Source organism: Scleropages formosus, chromosome 12, assembly GCF_900964775.1.
Source record: "Scleropages formosus chromosome 12, fSclFor1.1, whole genome shotgun sequence".
Lineage (NCBI taxonomy): Eukaryota > Metazoa > Chordata > Actinopteri > Osteoglossiformes > Osteoglossidae > Scleropages > Scleropages formosus.
Window position 1 is genome coordinate 708,203 of NC_041817.1, and position 23,451 is coordinate 731,653.

General features: G+C 41.1%; 1 protein-coding gene across 1 annotated transcript in view; it reads left to right on the forward strand.

Moving 5' to 3' along the window:
* Positions 1–12,849: 12,849 nt before the first annotated feature.
* Positions 12,850–23,451, forward strand: part of fign (fidgetin) — a 38,897-nt gene continuing 28,295 nt past the window's right edge. Inside the window, exon 1 of the mRNA XM_029256955.1 lies at positions 12,850–13,014. The gene's annotated coding sequence lies outside the window, so the exon portion shown is untranslated. The remainder of the gene's footprint in view (positions 13,015–23,451) is intronic.

Here is a 23,451-nt window from a genome sequence, read left to right on the forward strand (position 1 = left end):
TCTTTTTTGACATCTACGACAGCTACCCTAACCATTGAAGAATAAAAATAAATAAATAGCTTGTTCGATAAAGGAAAAGCAGCAGTGCTAGAGCTGTGACATCCTAGGCAGACTTAAGGGTCTTTGTGATGTCTGCAGTGGTATGCCTGCCCTGTTAATTTCACAGTTGAGATTCTCCACTTTGATCATCCAAGCAGTCCTATGAGCTGAGAACAGGCAAGATGGTTTCCTCATCACAAAGACTGTCCACCAAAGACTGACAGCATGCTGCGTGACCAATTGGAGTGGATAACTGTTCTTTCCTGCTCCTGTACTTGCAACTCGCCAGCTGAACCTGGATGTAGCAGCTGAGGACCTGATGTTATAGACCGTTTGACAAAAGGTTATGGCCTTGCACAGTATGCTAGCACACGTTTAAGTTGTCTCAGCAAGGGGCTTTCACCGCTGAGCATTGGCTGAATAGTGGAGAGGTTTTCTACAACAGGGTGTGGAAAAATAAGTCCACTTCTCCTTACTTGAGCTTATTTTCCACACCACATTATGCCCATTGAGCACACAAGCTTGTGTCCACTTTAGAAGCCTGTGGCTGTATGAATTAAGTTCATCTGGACTACCATGGCTTACTCATCCCAAATGCAATTGTGCAGTCATTCCTCAGGGGTTGCAAAAAATATGGAGTGCTTTAAGTAGGCCCTGCACAAGATTGTTAGTCTGAAGAACACAATGTGGTCTTTCAGTGTGAAGCAGAATGTGCAGCAGGTTTCCTTTTTAGGCTGCAAGCTTCCGTTCTAGTTTTTAAGCAGCCAAAATTTCTCACTCAGAAAGACTGTGTTAAGGACTCCATTTCTCCACTGCACAAGAGTCACTGTGAGGAAGTCATCATCGTTAGAAATGCAAAACGCAACACCTGCACACCACGTGTAAACCCCAGCACGGTCCGTGCGTACCGAAAGGACCCGGGCGTCCAGAAGGTGAGTCAAAAAGAGACCACCTGCACTGAAAGTACCTGAGCTATCCTAGTCCACGAAGACTTCAGCCCCTTCCAAAACATCTTTCCATCACTGCCTTGTTTGCCTTGTGGTCTTTAGTGTATACAAGTTTTCTGCATGAATTTGAGACAGGCTGCACATAAGCTCCAGGTGCAAGATGTTTGCTTGTGCTTTTCTGACTGAACGGGTTGAACAAAATATAATGAAGGCATGGATTTCAGCAAGACAGCGCAGTACAAACACAATCATTTATTCACCAGATGCTGCACCTGGTGCAAACTGAAACCTGCAGCCTTATGTTTACTTTAACTTGATAACTATCTGGCAAATCAGATAGAAACCACATTTCCATGATCTTATACTTACACCAGTTACTGTAAGTAATGAATATGTATTTACATCCAGTGAGTAACAAAGGACCACAGAATCAATTCATTTTTAATTGAAGACTATAAATAACAGGACAGTACATTATAAACTGGTCTTTTACGCCATTCAGAAGGGTTTTATTTCAGGGGAGGTCTGGTAAACTGATTATCTTATTAGAATGTCTGCAATTTTAGTTCCTTCCACATCTATATATATTGAGTGTAACTGAAACCTGCCACAGAAAATATATCAATATATCATTTTCCATTTAGTCAAGAATTACATTCTTATTAATAGCATACGGTGAATCAATTTCTTTTGGGGAATTTACTGACATGAAGCTATAGCTGAGAAGGGGTAGTTCTTAATTTTTGGCAGTTTCATGTGTTATCTTTTCTTACGTTAAACAGGCACCAATACTGTATATAGTATATCTTTGCCATTATGTGTCATCTTATATTCAGCTTAACTGAATATGTAAGTAATTAAAACACAAAGTGGCAGATATTTGATGGTTAAGCAAAAACTATTTGTACAAAATTTTCATAATGCTACTAACAGCATTTCAAACATGACATGATTTGTCTTTTTATCCAAAGCTATCAAGTAGCGCAAATGAAAAATGCTGTGGGAGAGGGACTAGCAACCATATACCACATGTGAGCCAGTAATGTTAAATTCCCTGGTGTGTCCAGTGTGTTTGGCTTAGGGGTCGGCACTGCATGTGTTTGGACCTCTGAATGCAACAGTACCAGTGTTGGGACCTTGGGATGCACCCATCCTAGAGACGGGACCTTGTGATGCAGCTGTTCTAGTACTGCGGACCTTGGGATGTAGCCTTCTTTCTGCCATCTCCAAAACTGATGGCTGCACCTGATCCAAGGCTTATTAAGGATAAAACCTGGGCTTTGGAGACAGAGTGATGGAGGTATTTTGCAGAGTTTGACCTGTGTTTGAGTTTTTTGGTGTTAGTTTTAGCATGGATCAATTTAACAATTAAGTTTTCCTGCAGTGTGTGAACGTTCATTTCTGATTTTGTTCCTGATTGAAATTTTCCAAATTTTTCTTTGCCAGCTGTCAAAATAGTGTTTTCTTTATAGTTTATTGTTGTATTTGTTATTGCTTTGTTTAACAGCAAACAACAGAATTAAACCCTTTAAGTTTACTCATTGCTGCGTCACATCAGGTCATTCATACAACCAAATATGTCCCAAGCACTCTTAGTATTATTTATTTGCTGATTAGCTGCTACTTTAATGCAAAGCTTTCATTTTTTGACACAACCATATAAAAGCCTCAGTATTTTTATTGAAACAGTTCCTAGTAAGTACCTTGCTCAACAATACAATGTCTTCTTTGTTTGTATCAATTTTTCTTGCTGTATCCTTGTGTTAAAGCATTCTGTGTCACTGTGTGAGAAGAGCGCTCTATAAAAAATAAAAATAATAATAATAATAATAATAATAATAATAATAATAATAATAATAATAATAATACAAACACAATAGCAAGACGTGGGTTTTTAACTTACAGACTTCAGGTTTCAAGTAAATGTTCATATCTGTTGTCCCATGCTGCAGATTTAGGCTCCAGATATTTCTTGATCTGATATTCAGCCTCTGTTTTTTCTGTTAACAAATCCATACACTCATTCACAATTGTACAGACACTCGGTTTATGCAGATGTTCTTCTCTGGACTTAAAAAATAGCCCTCATTCCAGTGTAAGGACTCTGGTTATCTGGACTTCTAAGTCTGTAAGTTAGATAGACCATTAGACCCAGCCAATGAACACACAAACAGCTGTGTGTACAGGTTGAGGATATGGGTAACGAACCTTATGCAGACTGAATCAGCCCACTGCTGAGATCAGTAACGGGTCCCAGCAGATGAATACAGAGACAGCTGTGTTTGGGACCTGATGATGCTGGGAATGAAAGCCATCTCAATTTGTGTGCATACATATGAAACATTGCGCTGTGTTCTCCTGAGCACACCCTTACTTTCACTGATTTATGGTGCTGTTTTTGTGTTCATGTCTGTTTCATTATGGTATCAAGGATGTAGAAGAAGCTAATGAAAGTATCTGCAAAAAATTAAAAATCCAAAAAAGAGAACTGCTCATAAAAAAGCACAGTGGTTTGAAAGATTCCTGATTTGAAACCCACTACTATTTGCAAGTATGGGGGGTGCAGTGGTGCAACGGTGCAGCGGGTTTGGCCTATGTCTGCTTTCTGGTGGGTCTGGGGTTCGAGTTCTGCTTGGGATGTCTTGCAAAGGAATCCTGGGTGTGTCCCCTCCCTGTCCGGCCTTGCGCCCTGTGTTGCCGGCTTAGGCTCCAGTTCACTGCAACCCCACTCGGGATAAGCGGTTTCCGTCAATGTTTGTGTACTATTTGCAATACCCTTGGTTAAGTACTTGGATCTGAATTGCTTCAGTAAAAATATCATACTGTATAACATGGATTTTTTAAAAAAATTGCCTGTCATTTACTGTACAAAATTAACATTGTAAGTGGCCTTGGACAAAGGCATTGGCTAAATAAAGAATAATAATCTGAGTAAATTTAGAAGTCCTCAAGCATTCCGCAGCAGTGAGAGGTGCAAAGTAGTAAAGATAACTAATATATCATATAAAATGCTGTTGAACCTATTTTTAATATTACATTGGAGTCAATCTCAACCATAGTCATTAATAAAGTATTCCCATGGTTCTCTCTGTTGCGCATCCACTTTGACATTCAATATACATCATAGTACGCTTTATGGGATATAGACTTTAAACACTCGAGAAATAAAACTTAAGGTGTTGCTGACACTTGTCCTGATGATTCCTTGTAACTGTAAAAATTGTCCTGAAGCTTAGTATATCACTGTGACCCAGTGTTGCTGCTAAAAAAAAATTAAAAAGAAAAATTTCATGTCACTTGCACTCAACAGGTGAAAGTTCCACAACATATCGACTACACTCACATTAAATCGGACAAGTACTAGCACCCTATGAGACCTGATAATAGGGAAACATGGTATCTGCTGATAAATGGGGGAGACAAGGTGTTTTCTTACAATGCAATGGTTTCAGGCTGTTTTAATAGCAGAGTACTAGGGTACCAAATATTTAGTGTTGATTTCATGGCTGTAAGTTAGTACCATTTCAGAATTTTTTCCCTTGGCACTGTGATTGTTCATATGTCCTTACCCTAGTTTTTTCATGAAGTAAAGTGTGTTGTCACAAAAATAAAAATATGAGATTGTTATATAATCAGCTATTTAGCTAGTTGGTGAATTTTAAGTAATCGTTTTACTAGAAAAAAATTGGGCTTAACGCCATATTTTGATATAATTTGATTAGTACATAGTAGCTGGATACAAATGAAAATGTTTGATAGTTTCACAAAACAAAATTCAATTTCTCAAAGGTAAGGGAACAAAGGGTTGCATTCAGTTCTTTGTTTGTGCTTAATGGGTTTACTGTACTTCCTTTTCACTTAATTGATCAGTTACTGACATTTAATCCAATCACCAAAAACCTACTTCACTGACACTGCGAACAAATGTTTATTCATTTAGTTTTACAAACCAACATAGGGTCCTAATGATCCAGAGATAGTTTGGAGAAGCAAAGATCCCAGTCTGTCTATGGCTACACACATTCATTCACTCATGCAGATACACAGTTGGGGCAATTTAGAGACACCAATGAAGTGACTGTTTTTAGAATGTGAGAGGAAACCTGGAGGAAACCCACACTATCATGCGGAGAACATATGCAAACAGATGTGGGAATAGATTCAAACCAGCAATCTACAGCCAACGGGGTAAAGTAATATCAGGATGTAACACATACTTATGGGGAATATCTGATGAGAAAACTTTTTCTCTGTAATTTTGATAAAGAGTGACAAAAAAAACCTCTTTTTCTGTCCGAATCATCCACTAAAATTATGGGTGTCCATTGGCAATAATTACATCACTGACATTCTCTGGTAATAACAGTCCAGTTTCAACAGATTTTAGAATATCTTTGGATTATTTATGGATTGGATTTAACTATAAATTAGGGCATATAATCTTATCTGTTCTTACTGTGGGTGAAATAAGCTTCAAACATCCTTTATAAATTGTAATATTAAATGTATTTTCTTATTGTGATTGTGCTTTAATTGTGTTAAATTTCATATCCCTTGTTATCTGGTTATATTATATTTCCTTTAAAGATGAAAACTGAGATACTGGTAACATGTGGGCTGTGTTGTCAGTTAAAACAACTCTGCTATAATCTTGTAGTACTTAAATTTTCAAACATGGGAATTTCGTGAAAGTATGATCTTTTTTTTCAAAGAATGGCCAGTCAGTTTGCACATATATGAAATGAAATTATAAATGTGAAAGGCACATTGTAGTGGTCAGTGATGTTCCCAGGCACCCATTTTCAATTATAGAGAACAAGTATGCACATTTCAAGTAGTTAATTATGTGGATCCCAGCATTTGCTGAAATAGTTTGCCGCAAACAAATGTGATGTATTTAACATTCACGTACAATGCTGAAAAAGTGACAATTGCTTATCTCCATGGAGATCAATAATGGGCCTGAGATCATTGTGTAAAGTGTCTGCAGGTTTAATGCAGATAGGATGTCATTATTATTTTTCTCCTAATGACGGTCATTATGCATGAACACTGATTGAATTCCATTTGTTACCTGCATTTGAGCTGAGTGGAATAATTACCATTTAAGTGTCTCCATTAAAATTCATACACAAATTTTTATGCCTAGACCTCTTGCTTTAAAAATAACTAAAATGTTCTTTGAATGTAAAATGAATTGCATTATTAGAATGCTTTGTTTTAAACACCAGATTTAGAATGTGTCTGCCCATGAGGAATCTGGGTGTGCCTGATTTTTTCCCATTTTCTGGATTTCCACTAGAATATACACAAAAACACGTACAACAACGTTCATAGAATTTTTTATTTTGTTTAATTAAAATTCATTCACTGATAAAAGCTAATCATCATTTTACTCCCTGTCTCGATTTAATTTCACCCTCACTTTTGTCACATTTAAAATAATAAATGGTTGCTAATTTTTGGAAAACATTATTCTATTGTCTTCTTGGGTAGTCAGTGTGTGATTAATATGTTACAATAAATGGCTTTGCACTAGCACAATCAAACATTATGAAGGTTTTTCATATTATATACAGTATATAGATACTGGTGAAAAAAATGTTTTAACCTTACGTATTAGTAAGGTTGCGTAGTAATTAATGTGTGCTAATACTAATACTAAAGCAGTTATGCATACATAACGAAGCAGTGAGAGAAGACAATGGAATAACATTTTAATGCATAAATATCACATGTAGGCATATATAAGATTGAAAAAGATGTGCAAATACATGAAACAAGTAGTACAGACAGCTCAGCACCACTCATATAGTAGGACGTCAGTTCCACCTGGACAGCTGGAGAAGATTCATTCTAGAGCCCAATGGGTGCTGATGGAAATGGCCTCCAGGAGCACTCTATGTAGCAGGACAGCTGGGCCACTAGGTTGCTCAGGATGCTCCTCTCTTTAGTCAGGATGGCCTACAGGGTGGTGAGAGTCATTGTCCATGATGGCTTGGAGTTTGTTTGGTGTCCTTCTCTGTACCATTTCATCCAGAGAGTCCACCCTAACTCCAAACACAGAGCCAGCCTTCCTGATCCGCTACTTCATTCTGTTGGCAGCATCTATAGAAATGCCATTGTCCAGGCATACAGCTGGAAAGAAGACTACACTTGCTACCACAGACCAGTACAAGAAATGATTATTTGTACGTTTCAATGTACCTGAACCTCGTCATAACGTAAAAGCAACTCTGGCCCTACTTGGCAGGGCCTCAGTGCTGCTGGATCATTCGAGCCTCTTGTTGTGGTGCACCCCCAGATAGTTATACATCCCTACTACCTTCATTTGTTCTCCATTAATGGTTACTGAAAACTATGAACCCTTGGACTTCTTGAATTTCACCACCATCTCTTTAGTTGTCCAATATGGTACTGCAGTTTGTTCTGTTGCTCCACTCAACAAAATCCTTCACTAAGCCTCTGTACTCATCTTCCTGCCAGTCCCTGAAACACACAACTATTGCAGTATCATCTGAGAACTTCTGCAGATTACACAGCTTGGTGTTGTGTCTTAACTGTGACATGTACAGGGTGGACAGGAAGGGAGCCAAGACTGTCCCCGAGGGCCCCCTTGCTGATCACAGCCATGTCTACATTTACATCACATTTATTCATTTAGCAGATGCTTTTCTCCAAAGCAACGTACAACTCATAGAAAATACAATGTGTGCAGTACATTAGCCGGAAGAGAGACTTAGATGCAGACGTGTGATTCTTAAGTGTAGTTAGTGTCTTTACACTAAATGAACCAAATGACAGACCGCAGTTTATGTGGCTGTAGGAATATGTCTAACAAGTATCCCTACAGTCATATAAACCGTGGTCTACAATTCAGGTAGTCCAGAATCCAGGACACAATGGATGTGTTCACCTGCACTGACCAAAGCTTCTCATCCAACAGTTGAAGCTCTGTGGTGTAGAGCACACTGGAGAATTCCAAAAATATGTTTCTCACAGTGTTTTGTGCTTTGTCCAAGTGGGAGTAGGCTCTGTTTAACGGGTAGATCATCAGCTCCAGTCAGCAAATTCCACATCATCATCCACTCCAATGTGATCCTGGTGAGCAAACTGGAGGGGAACCAGTGCAGATGCCACTGTCGTGTACGGGCAGCGTGTTCATTGACAGATCTGGGAAAACCCATGATGCCAGCACAGTCAGGTATCAGTAGATAATACATTACTGAATGGGACTAATGATATTTAATACCTGCAGTTGCACTATAAAATAGTGCAAACCTGCAAAATGATATGGCTAATTGGGAAAAAAGCCAGAAGGCAGAGCTGAAAGAGTGGGGGTTCTTACCCAAATAAGTTGGAGATGAATATACAGTTCTGTTCCCCCACCTCTACATCATTTAAGTTCTCAAGACCCAGAAATACGTGTCAGTTCCAATTTCAGGACAGACTTGTGTCCACTCCAGCAAGCACGCACCGGAGTGGAATTAACCGTGTTTGTGCTTTCAGGTAAATACAGCACAACTCCTGATAGAAGCGTGCGGAGGTGGAGTTGTGGCCACTACCACGGCGCGCAGCCTGGAACAGCAAGCTGAGTGGGGATTTGGTGAGGGCCTAATCAATCACTGACAGATTACTGCTAAAGCCACTTCCATACCCATTAAAGCAGGACAAATGCAGAATTGCAACTGAACAACTTCTAGTTTTGAGCCAACAGTGGGACTTCCTGGTTATTTATCAAAGTCACTGCTGGTAAGCACCATGGCTCACCACGCGAATGTAGTTCACAGCAGATAGAGCTGAGCGAAGGCCTTGCATTGAAAGGAGTGTTTATGCCCTCAGCTCTGGCGCTGTCAGCCCTGTGGAATTTACTGTAAATCACATTGCTTTTATTGCGAGATTTTGTAGCTTATCCTCTGTGGGCTCTATTCACTTCAAGCTTGTCCCCATTAGAATGTTAGGCTCAGTCCATAAAGGGAGTTGGCTGCGCACCCGCAGCGTAAGAAAACCCAAACCTCTCATTTTTCAGTCATTTCCCTCCCTCTTTTTTGCATTGTCTTTAGCAGCTATTGAGATGTGTTTGTGAATCGCTATTATTTTCGCCTAAAATCATGTAATTCTCCTACTCTGGAATTTCCCCTTTTGAATGGTAGAATCATTTCGGTTCATACACCCAAACACTTTGGCCACGCTTTATTTATATGCATGCATCAGATGTTCAGATGTTTGTAAAGACATTTTAGAAAAGGAATATGTTTTTCTACTTTAAATATTTGATTTGTCCGTGCTGTCTCTTATAAGACAAAATAGTTTAATATTTAATCTGAAAAATATAGCGTGATTAAATATGCACAAGCATTATAGCTGCTAAATGTAACTGTTTGATCAGGGATACAGTGGTGTATGATACAACATGTGCAGAATATTAAAAAATGAAAGTAAACAATTTAGGAAAAAGGAAAAAATAAATCAACACGGAACTGTTATTCAACGAATGTATTGCTTCAGACAGCAATGCTTCTTTACTAATTCATTTGACAGCACACACCAAGCAACACAGAAAATCGGGCATTGTAAACAGGCACTGACTCGCATCCTCTGAAGCAATGTTTTGCAGCGAAGAAGGAAATCCAAGTACCCCTCTGTTGAAGTGATCAGAGGTGACATCAGAGTCTGCAGGCAGAAGGTTAAAATACAGCCTGTCACGTGACTCAGTAAACCCTAACCTCAGGCCCGAGGAGATAAACAATTTCACTGTGGGGGTAAGTCTCTGCCACAAACAGCCTTGCAGCACGTTGTTATTCAGTGATGAGATGAAGCTTCTTACATCTGGAGCCAGACCATTTCGTGTTGAATATCATCATTTATAATCTCTTGTTTTGGTTCATGCTACATCCTGACGAATACTGTACTTAAACACCATGGAAAATTACGCACTTTGCATGATGTACTTTCACATACTATCGCAGCGTATCCTTCAGAAGATTTAAGAGAACATCTGACCCCCCACCAAGAAATGAATTCAACGGTTAATTACCACGTGGAATACAATTTATTTCACTAATACATCAAACATGTTCAGCCCAGTCTGTTACGAGGATGTTTGCGCGTGAGGTTTATATGCATTTTCCGTATTTACCGTTTTTAAAAACAAAATATGTATGTAAACCACTCAAGCAGAGAGAGAACAATTACCCTGAGGCTATAACTTCAATGTACAGTACATGTGAGTTTTGTGCCCCACTTAATCAAAGCATTTCATCAAATATTTATGTTGCAAAATTAAACAGCTGCAATAAAACGGTTCTAGATGCATCATGGGCCTGCAAAGCATGCACTTGCTGTTGGGAATTCAGTCTGTGGAAGGATGCTGCATTCATAGTGGATCTTTCAAATTTCAGATCCCACCTCACACTCTGATTCCCACATGCATGCAGAATTGGGACAATGTTGTACACGGGAATTTCATCTCTTATTTTAATTCACTTTAATGAAATTATAGTATCAATAAATTAGTCAACAAAATTGATATTGCAAATTACAGCTACCTGCAAATGTTAATTTCAGATTCTCATCCACTTTTTATTAGCATTCACAAATGACCGAAGGTTTTGTAAAGGTCAGTGGAAAGGAGAGAATACAAATCTGAGTGGCATGTGTTTCTGGACGATGTTGACATTCTGTAACAAGAGTGCAGGGTAGCAGCTGAGCAAAATAATTCAGGATGTCCTGCCTGCTGACACAAGGACAAAAAGCACGACGCGAGAGCCCTTTCATCTGAGCTGTGAGACGATGGACACGGCTGCACCTGGAAATGCACATTGGAAGTTTTCTAAATGACCTCCAGTCTGGAGGAGGAGGAGGACAGAAAGGAGCTGAAGTTGTGGACTCCGCAAAGCCCAAAGACGCCATGCTGTCTGCCAGCACGGCCAGGACGCTTATTGGCAGAGCCGTTCCAGCAATGAGGCTCTTTGCTTGTTTCCTGTCCTGGGCTACATGAACATCAGTAGGCTAATAGCTCCCCGATTACCTCACATCCACAGCTCTGTCTCTGCTTCTCTGCTCGTTGTCTGGTCTCCCACTAGCCATTGTGCCACAGATCTAAAACAAGGGAGGGCTATTTCTAGTTTCTTTATTGATTTATTTACCTCCCCATTTCCCTTTTAAGATGAAGCAAACACTAACAGAGACAAGAGGTGCTTTTTTTTTTTTCCCTCCCCTCCAGCTGCTGTTGGTATCAGCTGTGTGAGGCTGAATCGGCTCAGTAATTATTACCTTGGAGTGTGTGAGCCATCATTTGTTATACCGGTCGAGTGGCTGAGCACTGCCTTTGGGTAGGAATTCTCCCCAGAGCTGCGGTTCTGCTGGAACCAGTGCTTTGGGTCTGTGGGGAGTGCTCTGGGCTCCATCAATGCATCATACCAAGGCCCTTGCACATGGTGTTGGGGAGGCATTTTGAGAATATGGGTGCCAACTTCAAGATTACATGTCAAAGTGGGGTTCCGTCAGGCCGTCCCCGTGGACAAGGGGGAGGGGCAAGGGGTTGACATTACACCTTGAGAAAAACAAGATGGACAAGAAACATTTTACTTCTACAATATGATCGTTTTCTTAAATCATTTTTTCTCCTCATAATTCTTTTTTTGTGAACATGTAAAATGCTGCCCTGTCTCAAAATTAAATGATTACCACAGCATTCATTTAAGCACTTTAATTATGTGATATAAATGACAGCAGAGCAGATTGAGCGCTCAAAGTCAGACTAATATTTAAAACAATGAACTTCACATGACAGTTCTGCTTTCTTTGATGTCTTTTTCAAATCATGTCTCCCCACTGATCTTCTAATTACGAGGTATCTGGGACAGGACATTTACACACTAATTAGGGCTGAAATTACTAATTCTGCTTTTGTTCTATAATTGTCATTGGGAAATACACTGCTTGATCACTCTGCAGGATGTGGGTAAGTGTGGCAGTCATGCATACTGTATAACCATCTCATATGTATGTATGTATGTATGTATGTATGGATTTATTTATGACTGCATATAGGTACACAAATTTATAGAATGGAAAAAACATTCCAAGAGTGAATTATAAATAAATCTGAAGGTGTACTGTATTGCATGATAACAATTTCTGCAATTGTTACATTCATTGTTAAAACGTGGCTGCAATATATTCATGAACTCCACATTTAATATTTTCCATTAAATATATTATTTTTTATATTTTATGTATAGTCAGAACTACCAATTAATCACCGCATTCTAACATTCCCCAGATTTTGTCATTTTTCATTTGAAAATTCAAAAATTCAGCATGCAGACACAATTGACAATTGATTTAGGGTAAATTTTAAACTGTCCTTGTAAACTTGATAAAAGTGTTAAAACTTAATGATCGGAGGACAGCCGATTTCCATTCATATTTTCAAGCATTCAGACTCTATCATGTCAGCAGCAGCTAAATGAACAAAAACACTTCACGTCGTGGTTGAGCCTCATAAATCGGGTGTAATCTGGAATAATTTGCTCATTATGTCACCGCGGGAAAGGAACCGAAGTGGACCAGCCCCCAATTAAACTAGGATCAAGCGATCGATACTATTAAATTCGATATTATTAAAGCTTTAATTTTCTGCTAAACTTTCTCTGGTTAACGCAGCAGGAGGTTTACACCAAAGCAGCGGACTCGCTCACACTGAAATAGAGAAGGGACCCGTTATACGAACAGCGCTGCGCGGTCATACGAACGTGAGAACTGGGGGCTCGTTCGAATTTCGCTCTCTCCGCCACGGCGCATGCGCACTCCGGGGCATGTTGGCTTCTCCGGAGCAGCTGTTTTGGGTTTGAAATTCCAACATGGCAGAGGCTGTGGTCAGTCTTCCCTTCACTAACTTGGAATGGTTTCAAATGGCAAGCATCCTCGTTTAACCCGAGCGGCCGTTCATCAGAAAAAAAAAATACAACACAGCGGGATCGATGTTACCTTAACCTGTGAGGCTGCCCTGTCGCACACACAGGTAAGTCTTTGCATGAACACACCGAGATGAGTGCAGTTACAAAATAAAAAAAAATAAATTAAAAAAAAAAAAAAATGCCGAGGCTGTTTTGCAGGGAACGGGGACCGCTTAATCTCCTGTAACGCAGCCGTTCGGAGCTCCGCACATCATTCATGTCGGCAAACCGCCCATTCCCCGTCACACACGGGTCCGCCCGCGAACGCGCATTTTGTGCACGCACTCCGTCTCCGCGCAGCGTTCCGAGAACTATTGTGAGCATTGGGACTCGGACGCGATCCAGAAAAGCCCCCCTCATGCGCATTTCCGTCAGGATGCGTGTGTTCGCTCCATCACCACAAAGTGAGAGTGCGCCGGGGTGGTGTTGCGATTCTTTGAAAGTAACTTTTCAGCCAGAAGAAGTTAATTTGTGTAAAGCAAGGGGGGGGGAAGAGAAAAGTTGAATGCGCAGACTGCCGAGGTGGTGCTGGTAAATAATAAACACAATGAATGACACTGTTCTCAGTGGGGGGTGGCGGGGGCAGCACGGCGGTGAGACAGACGTGGATTAAATATGTATTTTAATGGCATCGACAGCACTGGGATCCCGTTTAATAGCCCCTGTATCCGATTTCCGGAGCTTCACAGGGAGGCAGTAAAATTGACATGGGTTTGCATTGGTGCTCGTGTCTGTGCGCGCGCGCGCGCGCCTCTGTGTGTGCGCGCGCGCGCGCGCGTGTGTGTGTGTGTGTGCGTGCGTGCGCGTGTGTGTGTGTGTGTGTGTGTGTGTGTGTGTGTTTTCCCCCCTCCATCCCTCCTTCACTTGTTATCCAGGAGAGGTTTTTTGCGGTGTCGGTGTTGCTTTGCCGTAATGATATGCATGTAGGTTAAATGAATACCTGGCGACGAGGGCCCGCGCCGGGAGCCGCTGAAACCCGATCGGCCGCAGCGAAAAAGTGGCTCTAATGAAAAGCAACCTTTGGAATTCCGTCTTGTGAAAATTCCGATTCAGCTCTTTTTTTTTTTTTTTTTCCTTCTTCTTCTCCCTTCTTTCTTCTTCTTCTCTTCCTTTTTCTGTTATTGCAGCAAGAAATGCTCGGTAGCACCCCTGTATATGGTATGTCAATTTATATATCATATGTATGTTTGTGTATTTATTTTTAATTTGGGGGGGGGGTCGAGAGCACTAGGAACACACGCAGTGTGGAATGCTGTCGGACTCGTGTGTCACTTTGCTGTGTTTCGTGTTTCTGGTTCGTATCTAAAGGGTTCATTGTTAAGACACTTGCATGTGGGTACTGGTTGCTCCTGTTCCTCCGTGTGTGTGTGTGTGTGTGTGTGTGTGTGTGTATTTTTTTAAACACCACGCATTTCTCTTATTTGATGTGTGTTTGGGACTTGGGACTGTAACCCTGTTTGTGTTTAGTTCAGATGTCACTTTTGGATCGCATGCATGCGGAGTCATATGTAATAATTCAATGATGTGACATGTTGCGCGAATGTTAACTATATGAAGAATACTCGAAAGAGACTGTATTATGTTGCACTTTTATATCCTTTTTTTTTAGTTATATCAACATTGCGTGATTCGATGCTGTTGGTTATTTTTGTTGTGGTGGTTTTTTTTTAAAAATTATTTCTGCTTTAATTAAAAATATCTGGTAGGTTAAGCAGATCCTAGCGCATTTTCTGCAGAACAGAACCGTTTTTCCTCTTTTTGAGAAGCATGCCATACTGTAATAATGATAACATTTCTCATATGATGGGATTCTGGTGTCGGGCTCCGTTCGAATGGAAAGGGCCTTTTTTTTCGCGTGGGTTTTTGTTTTTAGATGTGGATATGTTGTGGGGATCATAAGGGGGGGTGTGTTTGCTAGATGGCACATTTCTCCACACTCCGTGCACACGATCATGTGAAATCGCTGTACTGTGTATATGCACAGCCGGGCGGACCGGACCGCGAGCGTGCGCGCGCGCGCCCTCCTCATTTATACATCCCTAGGCTACGTAGACACACTCGCGCGTCCACAGTGACAGTCGGGCCCGGGACCCACGTCCGCGCGCTGCACGTGTCACGGAGAGGCTTGTCCTCCTGCCCGACTCGGCCTCCTGTTAGGCCCGTGGCCGTCGCCGCCGCCGCCGCTGCCGCCGCTGCTGCTGTGGACGCCGATGATGGACGCGCCACGTCCACGTGCTCGGACTTCGCTGCCATTCAATTGCAGTGACTTTCTGTGTAAATGTGCAGGTGAGCTGCACCTCAAAGGGCGCATCACTCGTGTCTGAAAGCGTGGGGAAAAAAGTTGAGCCCCCCCGTGGTGGTATTGTTGTTGTTGTTATTATTATTATTATTATTAGCTGAATTATTGCATCTTCAGTAACTGAACCTGCTGTAACCCTCAGTTTGTCTATGGAAGTCAGTGTGTCGTCAATGAACACCTGTGTCCTGTCAGTCCTGGGAACGGTTTTATAAAACACTGCGGAAATTACAGAGCCAGTTGCAAGTTTTGCATGCCATTTAAATTTTATTTTCCTCCCATGTTTCTTCCAAGTGTTCGGTTAAGGAGATTGCCCTGCGTTTGCATGCGGATCTTCGCTGCACACACACCTCAGGGTCACCTGGCCATCAGTGAAATGCGCACATAGTAGGTAAGCTGGAATCCCACACACTAACACCAATAACTGTAAGCTGCCACTGCAGTGCTTTAACATTCAGTCTTGCAGCACAACACACAGGAGCTATCGGCGGACCTTTTCCACCATGATATAATTCTTCTGAATCGTGTAACTGCGGGCACATGCCACTGCAAGAACAGTTTCTTATTAGTTTGAATGAGTGACTCATGAATTGTGAGTAAATGTGAGCGACTCTGCTTCGTGTCAGCAGTTCAGCGTGCCATCGCTCTGTTAAAATGTATAAGTCACATGTGTTTTATCCGTGTGAAATTCTCTTCTTATTCACTTGTAACAAAAGTGAATTGCCTAGTTTTTTTGCACGTCACATAGGTATGTATATTTAGCACTAAAGTTAAGAACAGCAAGCTTGTGTGTTTTCTACCAGAGTAAAGACAGCTCTCCAGAATAATGTGACTATGCAGAATAGAGCCAAAGTTGTTTGTGTCTGGTACTTTAATTTTGTTGAGATTTGCTGTGTCTGTATGTGAGTGAGAGAAAGAGAATAATATATATATATATACTGTATATACAGAGGAAATTCGTTTTCTGTTCATATCATTTCTTTCTAATATTAATAGGGTGCATTTGAAGCTTCTCTGTAAAATTTATTTTCTAGAAAGTCAGTGTCTAGAAAAAAACAATATTGAACTCCTTGCTTCTGTAAATATGTGGTACTGGCTTGGACACTGCTGCCCTAACATTGAAATGTAGGTTTATATTTGGCTCGGTTTATTTTAAATGCAGCAAATATTACACTAATTTATGTAGACGGAATAAAAATTAACTGCTTAACGCTTGCAGGTTCATTAGAAGTGTGGAGCCAGACATACCCTGAAAAAGTGCTTGTACAAGAGGTTTTTCATAGAAATTTTGTAAAATAACTTCCTGTTTTCCTTTTTTTTTTTTGTCAATTTTTCTTTCAGAGCACCAGTGGATAGGTGTCAGTTGAGGTGTTGGTGTTGAAGCTTCCGAGCTCTCTGAAAGTTTTGTTTTAGAACCGCAGAAAGAAGCTGCGATTTTACTGCGTAATGAGGAGGTGTCGGAGGTAGGGCCCCTTGCAACAGTGGCTGAACTCTTAGTCTTGATTCTGTTTCACAGCATTGCAGTAAGAATGTTGAGTAACGTGACAGATGTGTTTATTCCTGATTGCGTGACGCTGATCGGCACGGTCGGAGGTGGCGGGACGACAGGGAGCCGCACGGTTGAGATATGTGGCACGCCTGTTGGCAGATGACCCCACCCCTTTTCAGCAGCCTCGCTCTGCGCCCTTCGCACGCTCATTCGAGAGGGGCTCCCATTTAGTCAGATCCACTGATGAAGAGTTTCAAAGCGCAGATTAGTTTTTTTTTTTTTTTGTGTGTCTTGTGCTTTACGTCCAGGTGGGTTTTCTTCCTGTACCTGGGGTGTAAATCTGTTGCGGCAGGAATAGTATTTTGAAGTCACAATTCTATGTACCAGAAGATCGCAGAAGTTATTCAGTGTACTGCATTCAGAATAGAGTTCTTGAGAAATCACATTTGCAAGTTAACATTTTGTCTGATAGGGATGGAATGCGTTTTAAAAAATCTTGTAAAGCTAAATGATTTTTGATTTTTGTAACTACACTTGCGAAGGACTGCAGACGTTTGCTTTACCCAAAGATTTTCCCTATGTTTAAATTGTCAGTAAGCAGTTTTGAAACCCATGTAGATGTAGATCATCTCATTCATTTCAGATGAAAATGGAAAATAATTGCTGGCGAGATACCTTACTCAGCTGTGCAAACATTAATTTTTGAGGTTTCTGATTTCTGGTAAAATCTTTAAATAGCTGTACATACGTGTCCTCGTGATAAATGGTGTATGAATCCAGAGTTCCATTGTAAAACCTCAACAGGTTAGTGTAGATGATTCAGAGCTCTCCTTTATAAGTTGAAAAGTTGCCTAGGCTGTTATACAGCTTTACTCAGAGAGAGAGTAATATAGTTATATTGTTTCATTTTTGATTCCTAAAGTAAATTTTACAGTCTCTTTTAATATTGAATATTCACTTCTGCTCTTTTTCGCTCGAGCAAAACTGAAATACTTCATATAAATGTGCTTTCAGAGGAACCAGGTAGTTGATTGGGTTGTTTTGCTGATTTGCACGTGTTAGAGGAGAAAAAACCCATATGTTTTTAACATCTGTTTGCATCAGAATTCGTTGTGTGCAGGCAAAAATCGAGACGTGAAGAATCCGAAATGTTCGGCTGCAAGTTTAATAGGCCGTGTCAGCGGTGTGTAATATGTTAACGCAGGGTTGTCAGGATACAAGGTCTCAATATTTTGATGTCTCATTTGGCAAATGGGTAGCTGAGAGATGCCGTGGTCGCTGGGCAAGTCGGTGACTCGGGCAGCGTGTTGACACGGCGAATCTCCCCCTGCGACGTCCGGGGGTGAGGCGCGGAGCTTCGGCGACTCCCGGTCTGATTGGAACTATAATTATACATTAAGATTGTATCGCCGCCTTTGTTGTGTGCCACCTTGGGACAAAACTCTCTGCGTCGCTGACAGTCATATGTGATGTTATCCGTTATGTACATAATGTGCTATTTGTCCTGCTCCGTGTGTTAATAGCCCCTGACAAAGGAATAATGAACAGAAAAATTACATATGATGATGTGAATTACATGAGTGATGATCTGTGATCTTTTTCTCCATGCGCACAGTTATTTATTTGTACAGTGACTCAGGGGCACTTAAAAATACTTTTTTTTTTTTTTCCCTGTGTCGGTGCTGGGAGTAGGGAGAAGAGGAATGTGATTCCCACAGGGATTATATGAATAAATTAGACTGACAATATTTATCACACTGTAATGTTGAGCATTAAAAAAAAAATCCTTGGACTAACCAGAGTTACTTACTACACTCGTGGGAGATCAGTGGAGCTGTTTAAATAGATGAAGCGTTCAGGCGTACAGATGGATGCGTTTGTCAGTCCCTGTAATAAATATTATTCATTCTCATATCTGCCGTCCTGACAAAGCCCAGCTCAAATGAAATCAACGTGAGGTTGTCATCTTTAAGCAAATATGTTAAGTGTTGTCTTTTGTGGTTTCCGCTTGAAAGTCCTGGGGAGACCCCAGGGGATGAAGACTCATGGAAATAGAACAAATCCCATTTCTTCTGAGCACCGTTTCTTTTTTTTCCCTTTTTTTTTTTTTTTGTTTTTTTACCCCCTCTCTCATGCTCTCCCTCTCTCTTCTCGCTCTCTCATTCTCTCTCTCTTTAGTCTTTCTCCCTTCCCTCGTGGCAGCTGGCTGTGTTATCTTTGTGTGTTTCTCTGCGCACTGACAATTCTTTCAGTGATCTAAGTTGGGGCGTATTAGAAAGTGGAAGCAGCTGTCTGTTGCTATACTGAGAGACGTGTTTGCTCTGCTGCAAAGATGAAGGACCGTGAATCCTTGACATCTCTCCCCCCACCCCCAGCTCCCCCCCAACACACCATCTCATTTAGACGCAGAGACTGTCTGCTTAGACGTTTTTTTTTTTTCCCCTCCCTCCCTTGACTGACAGCATATGGCATAGAGAATTTTAAAATGCATATATGTCCATTATGCTTTTCTTGCACAGGGATCCTGCATACCCTTCGGTGTCACTTTGCCCACTGTCCTTTCCTAATGTATGGATGCTGCCCGGGAAATGGGGCCAGTGTTAAGCTTTGATTTTGATAAACTTAATAGGTGTTGTGTGGGTTCGCGACACATAACCGTTATGAATGTCACGTTAATGCACCTTAGCAGAAGTATGTGGGAATACAGTGTGTCTTTGTGTCTGTGAAATCTCAAATAGAATAAAAAAAAAGAGATTCGCTTTAGAAAATAAGTATACGTGGCTCTTTCATTATGATTCATTGATTCTTTTTTGTTTATTATACAGTATTAACAAGTACTTAATTGTTTGTTTTTATAACTGTCAAATTAAGAAGGCAGAATAAATTGACGATTGAAAGGCTGTACATCTGTTTAGCGGCGCTGATTTTGCGAGCGAGTACGACTTCTGGTCCCCCCACCAATTACTGCAAGATGCATGCTTGCAACAAAAAATATAACACTAACTTGGGGCTTACTGATCCTTCAGTGACCATGGCTCCATACAATGTAGCACTGAAATCTTTTATATGGTCATGTCCTGTAGGTGCACTGTTTGCTAGGCAATGCGCATGTTGACATGTAATTTAATTTAGCGGTGCAAAATTCAGTGCTAAATGTTTGATTGGTAAATGTGTGTACCAGATAGATCTGGTATACGACTGTCGTATAATCTGCGTGTTTTGGGGTGTCATGCGACCAATACTGTTAGCTGGTGATCTGAACCCGTGTGGCGTGGGACTGTTTCAAAACCAGTTGACTGTTGCTGTAGCGTTAAACGTGAACTGCCGGTTTGTTCCGTGGACCCCTTCTCTTTGACTGTATCTATACTATTAACGGGTTGAGGCAGCGTGGTGCCTGTTGGGAATTGGTGAGAGGAGGCAATCCCCTGGTGTACGGCGCTAGGTTTAGCAGTAATGCTTTTAATCTGGACTTGTATGGGATTCTCGTGCGTTCATAGATTTGCTTCAGTAATTAGCATACCCCAAGTGGCAAGGAAAGAGGCGTTTGCCTGAAACACAGATGTCTTCATTACACTGTTTACATTTTAATTAGACACTCTAACTTTTGATTCCTAATGGCTATTGTGATAGGAGGTTTATTCTGCTTTGGTTCTTGCGGGACTGGTGTTGCACATTACGCGTAAACAGTACAGCGTGTCAGTGTGCCGGAAAGCTTCATATTTCCGACAGCTCCATTTCACATTGAAAAAGGTGTCGTTTGATTTGCGTAATTTTAGATCTTTAAAGGGGCTCTGCCTAACTCGGCGAGTCACTTTTCCCGTGTTGCTCGGCCTACCTGTTTCTCGCACACTTTCGGATGACCTCTTAGAATGCACAATTTATTGTGATTCCCCCCGAACCCCTCCCAAGGCAGTTGAGAGTAAAGTTGCATTGAGCATAATGTAAACGCTCTTGGAGGCCATAATAATAATAATAATAATAATAATAATAATTTAAAAAAAAAAACTTGTAGTATCAGGGTGGTAAGTCAAGTGATTAAAATTTTCCTTTATATTTGTGCTAGCAAGGACGAACGATTTACTTCGACTGCCGATGAAGCGTCCGTCGAAAGCGTGCACAGGTTTCTTTTCTGCAGCAGTGTGAATTATTGCTCTTAATGTAACTATCTAATGTTTGCATTGCAAGCTTCAAACAACAATAGATTATTTTCTTTTTTCTTGATGCGCTGTAATGTGTCATAATAATACTCCTCTTAGGATTCTCTAACCTCTTGGAAGCAGATAAGAGATGCTGTAAACTGTGGACTGTAATTGAAATTGTATGTGTATTTCTGCTCCGGCTGGCTGTGTGATGTCATCAGTGGCCCAGGGTTCTTGCCTGCTGCACGCGTGTTACTGACCACATGCGATACAGCCAGAAGAAGAAGAAGGTTTCCCGTAATGTAACGCAGCCGCTTCTGGTAGCACGTCTTACTTTTGAGACCTGTTTTAACTTTTACCCTTTGTCTCAAATTGTAATAAAGTGTTGTAATGAAAAATATTCTTTTGTAAGAGGTGTTTGTCAGATACTGTTCTAAGTACATATTTTAAATGCGGCTTCAGTCATTTTAATCAAATCAGATCCCTAATTTCCTTTTTTTTCCACTTTGCTCACAGTAAATTCGGAATTTTAAAGCGGCAAGCGCGGCGTGCACATGCTCTTTTTTGGTGGCCTTTTTAAAAATGATCTCCAGTTATTTTTTTTTTCCCCCAGCTATTAAGAGATTTCTGCAGATGATGAGATGGAAGAGGTTAAATGCACAGAAGACCTACTAAATCATACTTGCACTGGAAAAATATTCTTGCTTCTTAAGATCACTATAAATGTGAATACTACTTAACTGGTATATTTTATTGGCAAATGAGACCTTACAGTTCTAATTAAAATATTGAAATTAGTGTCTGAGTAAAATTGTACATTGATATGCAAGACAGCTTGCTTTCATTTGCTTGAATATGAAAGCTGTGAAACCTTTTGGCTGCTTTTTCTCCCTTGGAAATCCTTCTGGAACAATGAATTGAGTCATCGCGTTCAGTGGCTAATTGACTCAAATTGATATTATTTTGATGTACTACTAAAGATCACATAAAAGGAGTTGGATCTTAATTAGGGGGACAATCATATAAGATTCACGGCGTTGGTGTTCCTTGATAGATTCCCCGCGTTTTCATTCATCCTCCAAGTCGGGCTGCGTGTCTGGCAGCCTGGCGCTTTGCCAGAGATCGACATAAAGAACCTTGGGTACCTGGGAGAACATTAGTCTAGGGTCTGTCTGCTGGTGGTGGATGGGGGGTGAGAGGGCCGGGGAAAAAGAGAAAGTGAGGAGGGAACGCTGGTAAACCGCCGAGGAGGTGTAAGGCGTCAGGAATAAGCGGCTGTGTAATCTGCCTGGGGGGGTGAAGGTGCCGGAGGCCCCGTTCGGGCCCGGAAGAGGACCCCGGGAGACGCGCACGGTGCCTGTGGTGGCGTCAGCAACCGGCCTTGTGCCAGCGGAGGTTTTGCAGTCGCACCTAATGACGGTACGTAACGCAACGCCATAATTGTGTCCTGCCTTTTGAAGGACGTCACGTTGTGTTTTTGGCCTCTCTTATGCTGTGATGCAGGTGAAATGATCACATCCTCCCAGATTATGTCTTTAAAATCCTATAATGTAAAGTTTTTAGTGTATTAGCATGAATAAAACTGTGTGATTAGAGATAGGAGGAGGACTGTTTACAGAGATATGCCTGTGCTGAGGTCCACAAAGGACCGGTGTCTTTTATTCCGGTTTTAATTACAGTTAGAGCAAGAGCTTCTCAGTCTTATTGACTTGTGCCCAGTTGTAAAAGGACTTCTGGTATCCGAGTCAGCTGCCCTTTAAATCCTCTTTTAGGCAGTATTGCCTGGAGTCTTGGAGGCATTTGTGTTTGACGATTCTTCTCTGACATAGTACTGCTCGATCTTCAGTAGTTATTGTATTTATGCTTTCAGTTTTGGGTAACTTGGGCAATACAATGAAGTATATAAGCATCTTTTCCAGTGTGTCAAATGTTTCTTTGTTTCCTTCTGCCTTAGAAAGCTAAATGGGTAAGCTCGTGAAGAATTCTGATCACTTTTGTTGTCTTCCGAGTTAATTCTAGTGTGAAATGCAACATAAATTACTTAAAAGCAAATTTGGCGAGGCTTATTATCACTGACCCATCTGCTGTGCCCTGTCCAAGACAACAATAATAAATTATTAATGCAAACTGCAAAAAAAGAAAAGTGGCAAGACTTACTGAGTGTTCGGAGAAAATGGCGTTTTAAATGAAGGCATCGTTGCGCTTCTTTGCGAGTGATGCTTGAGTTAGCAAAATACATTGCGAGTCCGAGTGTGTTTGTAATGCAGATGACGGCCTGTGTGATTAGGAAACGTCCTCGTCCCAGGTGTGGAGTCGTTATGTGACAAAGATAGTAGAGTGACAATTGAATCTAGAGGGTGTTGAGTGACGCTAGGGAACCAACTGACAGAATGGAACTGGAACGCACACGCAAAATGTTTTTCCACTTGTTCCCATGCCATTTTATTTTTTAGGCCTCTTTGTAGCTGATTACAGGTAAACGTGGATGGATTACTTACTTGCTTATTGAAATGTACTGTACTCTCCTTTACTTAACAGTTGGGTACAGCCATATGCTTGGTATCGGCATTGTAACGGA